Source organism: Lithobates pipiens, unplaced genomic scaffold, assembly GCF_037356315.1.
Source record: "Lithobates pipiens isolate NorthernLeopardFrog02 unplaced genomic scaffold, aLitPip1_a1.2 Scaffold_25, whole genome shotgun sequence".
In the NCBI taxonomy this organism is placed as follows: Eukaryota; Metazoa; Chordata; class Amphibia; order Anura; family Ranidae; genus Lithobates; species Lithobates pipiens.
In genome coordinates this window covers 132241518-132250934 of record NW_027507787.1, presented here as the reverse complement: position 1 = coordinate 132250934, position 9417 = coordinate 132241518, and the positions used below count along the sequence as shown (strand labels likewise).

Here is a 9417-nt window from a genome sequence, read left to right as displayed (position 1 = left end):
TGGTGTACATCAAGGAAAAAAACAACATATTATTTAATCACATAAACACAGTAACTGAATAAGGCCCAATGGTAAGAACAGCCTTGTCCCTTATACACAGAGATTTCTCCAGATTCTCTGAATTTTTTGATAATATTATGTACTGTAGATGAAGATATGTGTCAAGTCTTTGCAATTATAGTTTGAGGAACATTATTATGAAACAGCTTGACAAGTTTTAGATGCAGCTTTTCCCAGATTGTTAAAGATCTGCATATCTTTACTTCTGAGACCCTCCTACTAGTGCGTTCTTCTGACTAGATGTTCTTTTTTTTAACAATCATGTTTCTGACCTCTTGCCAATTAACCAAATTCGTTTCAAGCTGCTCTTGCTTCGTAGTACCACTTGTTTTGCAATCTCTTTGTCTGTCTCTGTCTGTCTCTAACTTTAATACTGTCCTAGCATGCAGCCAGTGAAATCAGGAATCTTTTTCTACATACTTGATGTGAGTCAAGGATTCAGGAACTGCTAAAGCCAATGAACTGGGATGAAAGTCAAGCATCCAACATTTTCAGAGGGAGATTAGCAGAGTATTTACAGTATATCACAAAAGTGAGAACACCCGTCAAATTTTTGTTAATTCTTTATATATATATATATATATATATATATATATATATATATATATATATATATATATTTATTTAATATTTCTTTTCATGTGACAATACTGAAGAAACGACACTTTGCTTCAATGTAAAGTAGTGAGTGTACACCTTGTATAACAGTGTAAATTTGCTGTTCCCTCAAAATAACTTAGGAGTGTACTCACTTTTGTTCCCAGCGGTTTAGACATTAATGGCTGTGTGTTGAGTTATTTTAACCACTTGACCACTGGGCACTTAAACCCCCTTCCTAACTAGATACATTTTCAGCTTTTGGGGGCTCTCAAATTTTGAATAACATTTACTCAGTCATGCTACACTGTACCCATATGACATTTTTGTCCTTTTTTCACAAAAATAGAGCTTTCTTTTGGTGGTATTTAATCACCGCTGGGTTTTATATTTTTTGCACTATAAATCAAAAAATACTGAAAATTCTGTAAAAAAAAAATGTCTTTGTTTCTGTTAAAATTTAGCAAATTAGTAATTTTTCTTCATAAATTTTGGCCAAAATGTATACTGCTGCATATCTTTGATAAAAATAATCAAATTTGGTGTATATTATTTGGTCGGTGAGAAAGTTATAGAGTCTAAAATCTATGGTGCCAATCTCTGAAAAGTAGAAGTACTTACGGCCTATCTAATTTCTTGAGACCCTAACATGCCAGGAAAGTACAAATACCCCCCAAATTACCTCTTTTTGGAAAGTAGACATTCAAAGTTATTTAGAAAGAGGCACTGTGAGGTTTTTGAAGTTGTAGATTTTTCCCACAATTCTTTGCAAAATCACCACTGAGCTACGCTGTGGGCACTACACATCCAGCCCACAGCGCTGCTGCAAATGATCTCTCCCCTTGCTTCTGATTCTGTGAGGACAACCATGGATGCCCTCCCAGAATAAGCCGACCACGCTGTAGCCATCTTTTGGCTATGGCCCAGTCAGCATGTGGTTAAGGGGACAGTAAATTGACACTGTTATACAAGCTTTACACTCACCACTTTACATTGTAAAAAAGTGTAATTTCTTTAGTGTTGTCAAATGAAAAGATATAATAAAATATTTACAAAAATATGAGGGGTGTACTCACTTTTGTGAGATACTGTATATCTTTAAACCTGGGTTTGATTTAACCACTTCCCACCCGTCCTTTAGCAGAATGACGGTCGGGCGGTGGTTCTGTTATCATGACTGGACGTCATATGACATCTTTTAGGAAAACATGCACCCACGGGGACGCGCAACTCAGTGACCTTTGGTGCTGTGTGTCACTCTGACACACCACATCTCCGATTGTTGTAAGGAGCCTCTGATGGAGGTCCCTTTCCATGTGATCAGCTGTGACCAATCACAGCTGATCACAGCGTGAACCAGGAAGTGCTGGTAAATGGCTCTCCTCGGTTCAAGCTGACAGGGAGAGCTGATCGGTGGCTCTCCCTGTCGGAGGGGGGTCTGCGCTGATAATCAACACATTGATTATTAGCGCAGCCCCAATGAGAGGTGCCAACAGCTGCCAGTCTGTGCCCCATCAGTAACGCCTATTAGTGCCCATCAAAGTGCCAATTAGTGCCCATAAATGTGCCAATCAGTGACCCATCGGTAATGCCTGTCAGTGCCCTTCAGATGCCAATCAGTAATGCCTGTCAGTAGCTCCTCATCAGTGCTGCCTATCCAGTGTCATCCAACAGTGCCACCTATTAGTGCCCATCAGTGCTGAATATCAGTGTAGACACAAATCATCCCAAACAGGAGGGAAGGAGAAAAAGCAAGGGGTTATGAAATGACAGAAACACATCACTAATAAAGTAAAGTATATACACTTTATTATTAAATATAAAACATGGTAGTTAACTATGGTTACTAGTGCCGGACTTGCTCATAAATGTTATAGCTAGTCACAATGGGTGGGCCAAACTTATACACATACATGTGGGACATGCAACATAAAACATATATTTAAAAAAACATCCAGACGACAGGTATATTGGTACAGGTTGTACTCACTCAGACAATGACGATTACTCAGCAAGTGCTGTAAGTACGGCAACCAAGCACCAACGCCCTGGAGGCTCAAGCCATAGGGAAAGAGGGGTGAAGGAAGGGATTGAAAAAGACCGGAGGTGCCAGTCAAACCAGGATCCTGTACAAAAACTAGAGAAAAAGAGAGCCTAGTGCTAATTGCACAGCAACACCCTTCAGGATTGTGGGGATAGACCAGACAGTATTTAAAAAAGTTTATTTTATTATATCAAATATTATATTGTAAAAAATTATTACATAGTAGAAACATTAAAATCAGTAATGATACAAAACCACAAGTATGGCATAATGCCCTCCAACATGTAATTAGTGGGCTAATACATGGAGCTGATAAGATTGACGTCTGACATGTTTCAGACTAATTTGTCCTTCTTCAAAGGCTTTGTGTCATCCATAGCAAACATGTTCTATAATGTAAACATATTTGAATATTAGTATAGTAATGCAATCATATGTAAACATATTTGAATATTGGTAAAGTAATACAATCAAGATCTACAAGGTGGCTATGTGGTTATACAATGGTTATACAATGGTTATACAATGTGGACATGGAAAATTAGGGAAACATACTTACATGCCTGTACTGATCGTTGCCAAACAGAAGGGAAATAAAGCTGTGTGGATATAGCCTGCACAAGATACTGTCGTACGTGCCCAAAGAGTATGTGGTTGTGATGTAAAGCCAAACAAATAGCTTGGAGGGCAGGGGCCGGGCGAACTGAATTTGAACTGCAAGGACTCCCCCTGAGTGGAGTATCTACTCCCATCAAGATGTGGTCAGCCAACAAGTAGGGAAATTAAACCTGTAGTCTCCTGTCTGATAAAAACAGAGAGGACAGCAGTAATAAAAGTGTAAATGTAACAACCAAACATTTAACAATGTCTATTAGTATTAAATCATTAGAATTAAAACTCACACGAGAGAGAGTCTGCACAGGTAAACCATTCACAGCGGCGAGCAACAATGTGGATGCTGCCGCTGACACTGATCTATAAATGGCAAGTAAAGCCATTACAAACAGCTGGATTGAGCTCAGCCCAAACCTCAGCTGCGGCTGATGAGGCAGACTGTTGCGCCCATTAGGCTGCAGTGGTCTGCAATAGAGTCCCCAGGCGAGACGGCGTGTGTGTGACCTGCCTCCCTGTGCACCAGATGGAATGCAAACAGGAAGGAGAGCGGTCGAATCGGTCAGACTCATAAGGGCCTGGAGAGCCAGAGCCACCAAAAAAAGGGGATCGGGCGTCTCCCATGTGCCAGGCAGTAATTAGGATCGACCGGACAAGAGCCTCCCAGCTAGATAAAAAAATAGATTTAAAATAAGGGCACTATAGGGCATAAAAAAAGAAAAAAGGAAGTGTGCCACCTAGTGGTTGGAAGATGATCAGCTCAGCCATGGAGGTCATAATGATACATCAACACACACTGTAAATCAATGCTGAAACAGTAGAAAACCAAAACAATGATTAATGCATTGCAATGATATATATAGTACAGAAATGATGTATGAAAAACAGGAACAAAGGAAGGCACGTATATATTAAATATAACCATGAAATACATTACAGTAGTACATATAGTGCAAAGTGTAGCTAAGCAATTAATGTGCAGAGGCAGAAATAAGAAAAACACATGTGTATTATATATAACCATGTATGTACAGTAGAAAAACTATAGTTTGATCAATAACATGGAGGCAAGTAGTAAGTCAGGAAAACACCCAGGCAAAGTCTGTGGTACCAATTACTCAAATAATTCTTTGATATGGAAATATCCTTATATGACAAACCTGTCAGGGCTGGCTTAGCCCTTCCTCCTCTGGGCTGGCCGCTCAGCTGTCGGCTAATTGCCAGCTCTCTTCTCTTTCCACAGTTACCAGCTGTTCCCGATGATGCTCGTCTGACCTGCCTATTTAAAGCCTTCCTGCTCACTTTTCCATTTGCCTTCGCATTGGTCACATCACTAGGAACCATCTCCTGCTGTTGTTTTGAGACTGGCTTGCTGACATCCCTCCTTGCTTCTATCCTGCTTGCAGTTGCTCTCCTTGGATCCCTGACGTCTGGACTGGCTGATTACCCGATCTGGTTTATGAACTTTGGACTGGCTGACTACCCGATCTGGCTACTTCTGTCTCTGTCTGTTTCATGGTTCCTGACAGTACGCGAAGACCATGAATTCAGAAGATACAGTCAATCCACTTGTTGGTAATATTTTTTCCAGATTGGATGAGCAAGATCACCGCATGGATCAGTTTGCTTTGGCGTTACAAATGCTCCTGAATCGCACGGCTCACCTGAGTCGCAGGCTGTCCCTGCTGCTGCGCCAGTCTCTGTGCAGGCACCCGCCTCAAGTATTACCTCTATAAGAGGTATGTCTGGTTCTGCCCCACTTCCCCAGCGTTTTGGGGGCGATCCAGTTCAATGCAGAGGGTTTCTCAATCAAGTTGAGATATACTTCGAAATGCTGCCCCAGGCGTTTCCCACGGACAGAAGCAAAATAGGTTTTGTGATATCTTTGCTTTCTGAGAGAGCCTTGGCCTGGGCTAACCCTCTATGGGAGATGCAAAAACCTGTTGTCTTGAGTTACCCTCAGTTTGTGGCCTCCTTTAAAAGGGTTTTTGACGTTCCCGCACGCTCCGCTTCTGCTGCCAAGTGCCTCATGTCCATCAAACAGAATTCCGTACTCTGGCAGCAGAGGTTGCTTGGAACAATGAGGCCCTTGTGGCTAATTTTTCTCATGGTCTCTCGGATTCCATCAAGGATGAGATAGCAGCCCGAGATATACCCACTGAGCTGGAGAGCTTGATCTCGTTTTGCCATCCTCTTTGACTCCAGACTCAGAGAAAGACTTTCTCTTAAGGAGCGTTTGTGGAAGCCTCCTGTACGTTTGCCTCCGAGCTTTGTAGTCCCACCCATGCCTCCCTCACCTCCCATGCCTCCTGGTACCGAGTTGGTCAGTGAAGATGAACCCATGCACCTGGGTTTCACGCGTCTCTCTGCGGATGAGAGAGCCATTAGGAGGCCGGAGATATTGTGCCTTTATTGTGGCCAGGCAGGTCACTTTTTGAAGTCTTGTCCTACCTGTCCAGGGAACGCCCAAACCTTGAGGTCCTGTCATGGACAGACCTTAGGTGGCGTTGTTTCATCCCCAGTTATCCAGAAGGATAAGCCCCTGGTTTTGGTCACTCTTTCTTGGGCTGAGTCATCCATCGAGATACAGGCTCTAATCGACTCTGGGGCTGCAGGCCTGTTCATTGATCCTGCATTTGTTTCGCAGCACTCGATTCTGCTGCAGGTGCGTGACACTCCACTTGCCATTGAGGCTCTTGACGGGAGACCTTTACAGCCTGCCTATGTGACTCATGAGACGGTTCCGTTGTCCATGGCCGTAGGGGCTCTTCACCATGAGATAATCCAATTCCAACTTATTTCCTCTCCCAGATTTCTGCTGGTTATTGGTTGTCCTTGGTTACACAGCCACAACCCCTCTTTTGATTGGCTCTGTGCTGAAGTTCTCTCCTGGTCACCACAATGCAGTGAGACATGCTTCCTGACGGTATCCAAGGTCCTGTGCACCGATTCACTCCCCTCCTTGCCGGAGGAGTACCGTGATTTTGGCAATGTCTTTGATAAAGGTCAAGCTGGTAGTTTGCCTCCACACTGGCCTTATGATTGCACAATTGACCTTCAACCTGGCGCCATACCTCCTCGTGGCCTGGTTTACCCTTTGTCAGTCTTGGAGGATAAGGCCATGGAGGAGTATGTTGCTGACACACTTTCTCGAGGTTTCATCTGCAAATCCTCATCTCCTGCTGGTGCTGGTTTCTTCTTTGTGAAAAAGAAGAGCGGTGAACTGAGACCTTAGATAGTATAGATTATAGGGGGTCTCAATCGTGTCACGATTAAGAATGCTTACCCGATTCCATTGATTACGGAGTTATTTGACCGCCTCAAGGGAGCAACGGTTTTCACAAAGCTTGACCTGAGAGGGGAATACAATCTCATGCACATTAAGGAGGGCGACGAGTGGAAAACTGCGTTTAATACCAGAACAGGCCATTATGAATACCTGGTAATGCCTTTTGGCCTTTGTAATGCCCCGGCAGTTTTCCAGGAATTTATTAACGATGTCCTCCGAGATTTGTTGCAATTGTGTGTGGTGGTTTATTTCGATGATATCCTCATATTTTCAAAGTCCCTGGAGAGCCACCACACAGATGTCTGTTGTGTACTTCAGAAACTAAGAGAGAACAATCTCTATTGTTAACTGGAGAAGTGCGAGTTCCATTATGAACAGGTTACATTCCTGGGCTATGTCATTTCCACTGCTGGTTTTTCGATGGGCCCAGAGAAACTGTCGGCAGTCCTACAGTGGCCTCGACCCATGGGTTTACATCCTCTGCAGCGTTTCCTGGGCTTTGGTCCAGCCTCTGACTGATATGACCAGAAAGGACGGTAACCCACAAAGTTGGTCTCCGGAGTCCATTAAGGCCTCTGAGACTCTCAAGGCTGCCTTTTGCTGCGTACACACGACCAAACTTTTCAACATCAAAAGTCCGACGGAATGATTCCGGCAGACCATTCGATCGTATGTGGGCTGCAGCGGACTTTTGATTTGCAAAAGTCTGACAGACTTTAGAAATGGAACATGTTTCAAATTCTTCTGCCAGAACTCCGCCGGACCCAGTTCCTACCGAGAAATCCACTCGTGTGTATGCTGGTCTGACGGACAAAAACCGACGCTAGGGCAGCTATTGGCTACTGGCTATGAACTTCCTTATTCTAGTCCAGTCGTACGTCATCACGTTCAAATCCGTCGGACTTTGGTGTGATTGTGTGTGACCAAGTCCGTTCATTCGGAAAGTCCATCAGAACTCTGTCAGAACTCCATCAGAACTCCATCGAAAGCCTGTCGGACCTAGTCCCTCGAAAAGTCCGGTCGTGTGTACGTGGCATTAGTTTCTGCTCCTGTGTTGGCACATCCTGATCCTACATTGCCTTTTATCCCAGAAGTTGATTCTTCTGAGACTGGAGTTGGTGGCCTTCTGTCTCAACGTCCTAACTCTTGCATCCGTGTGGCTACTTTTCCAAAAAATTGTCACCTGCTGAGTGCAATTATGAGATTGGTGACAGAGAGCTGTTGGCGATCATTTTAGCCCTGAAAGAATGGAGACATCTCCTTGAAGGTATCACTGTGCCCGTTCTTATTCTTACTGACCATAAGAATCTTACATTCTTGTCTGAGGCTAAGTGACTCTCTCCCAGAAGGGCGCAATGGGCTCTTTACTTGTCCAGCTGTAATTACATTGTCTCATTCTTACCTGGTACTCAGAATGTAAGGGCTGATGCCTTGTCATGACAATTTTCCTCCACTTCCAAGTCGGAGTCGGTTCCGATTCCTATGATTCCTCCTGATCGTATCTTGGCTACAGTTCGCACCAGTCTTACTTCTCCTTTGGGTGACAAAATTCTTGCTGCTCAGGTCCATGCTCCTCCTGATAAACCTTGTGGCCGCTGCTTCGTCCCAGAGAGTCTCTGTACTGCAGTGCTCCAGACTTATCATTCTCCCAAGGCAGATGGCCATTCTGGGAAGAATCAACTCATTTGGGCCATCTCCCAACAATTCTGGTGGCCTAGTCTACGGGCTGATATTACTGCCTTCGTAGCTGCTTGTCCCGTGTGTGCTCAGAGTAAAACTCCACGACACCTTCCAGTGTGCCTCCTACAACCCATACCCAATGGAGAGAGGCCCTGGACTCACCTGTCTATGGGTTTCATTTTGGAATTGCCCAACTCTCAAGACAACACAGTTATCCTTATGGTGGTTGACCGGTTCTCAAAGATGTGTCATTGTATTCCACTTAAGAGGTTGCCCACCTCTAAGGAACTGGCTTCCATTTTTGCTCAGGAGATCTTTCGCTTACATGGGCTACCCAAGGTGATTGTCTCGGATAGGGGCAGTTAGTTTGTCTCCCGGTTCTGGCGAGCCTTTTGTGCACAGTTGGGAATCCAGCTTGCGTTCTCTTCTGCCTATCACCCGCAGTCTAATGGGGCTGCAGAACGAGCCAATCAGTCCTTGGAGCAATTCCAACGTTGCTACATTTCTGGCCATCATAACAACTGGTCTGACCTATTACCTTGGGCAGAGTTTGCTCACAACAGTGCCTTGAATCCTGCCTCTCGATTGTCTCCATTTATGGCGAATTATGGTTTCCAACCTTCCATGTTGCCTGACTCGTTTGTTCCACAGAGTATTCCTGCGTTAGAGGAGCATCTCCGTGGTCTTCGTTCCACTTGGGTACAAGTCCAGGAGGCTTTGCGTCATGCTAATGATAGGTACAGACTCCATGCTGACCGCAGACACCTGCCTGCTCCTTCATACCTGGTTGGGGACAGGGTCTGGCTGTCATCTCGCAACCTCCGACTTCGTGTTCCCTCACTGAAGTTTTCACCTCGGTTTATTGGGCCGTTCCGTATCCTTCCCAGGATTAACCCAGTAGCTTACGCGTTGGACCTTCCTTCTAGTATGCGCATCTCTAATGTGTTTCATGTCTCCTTATTGAAACCGTTGGTCTGTAACCGATTTATCACCTCGGTGCCACGTCCTCACCCTATTCTGATTGAGAACCATGAGGAGTATGAGGTACAATCCATTGTTGACTCCCGTAGGTTCCGTGGGCGCAAGGATCCCTTGTCTGTTGTCCGACTTTCAATCTTCTGACACCGGTGCAACA

At 44.4% G+C, this 9417-nt stretch overlaps 1 long non-coding RNA gene across 1 annotated transcript; it reads right to left on the bottom strand.

Annotated features, from left to right (window-relative positions):
- Nucleotides 1–2449: 2449 nt before the first annotated feature.
- LOC143930526 (uncharacterized) lies at nt 2450–3966 on the bottom strand. Its single transcript, XR_013262787.1, has 3 exons — nt 3604–3966; nt 3261–3503; nt 2450–3090 (listed from the first exon to the last, which is right to left on the bottom strand). It is a non-coding gene; the product is annotated as an uncharacterized LOC143930526 (long non-coding RNA).
- Between the last annotated feature and the right edge of the window lie 5451 nt (nt 3967–9417).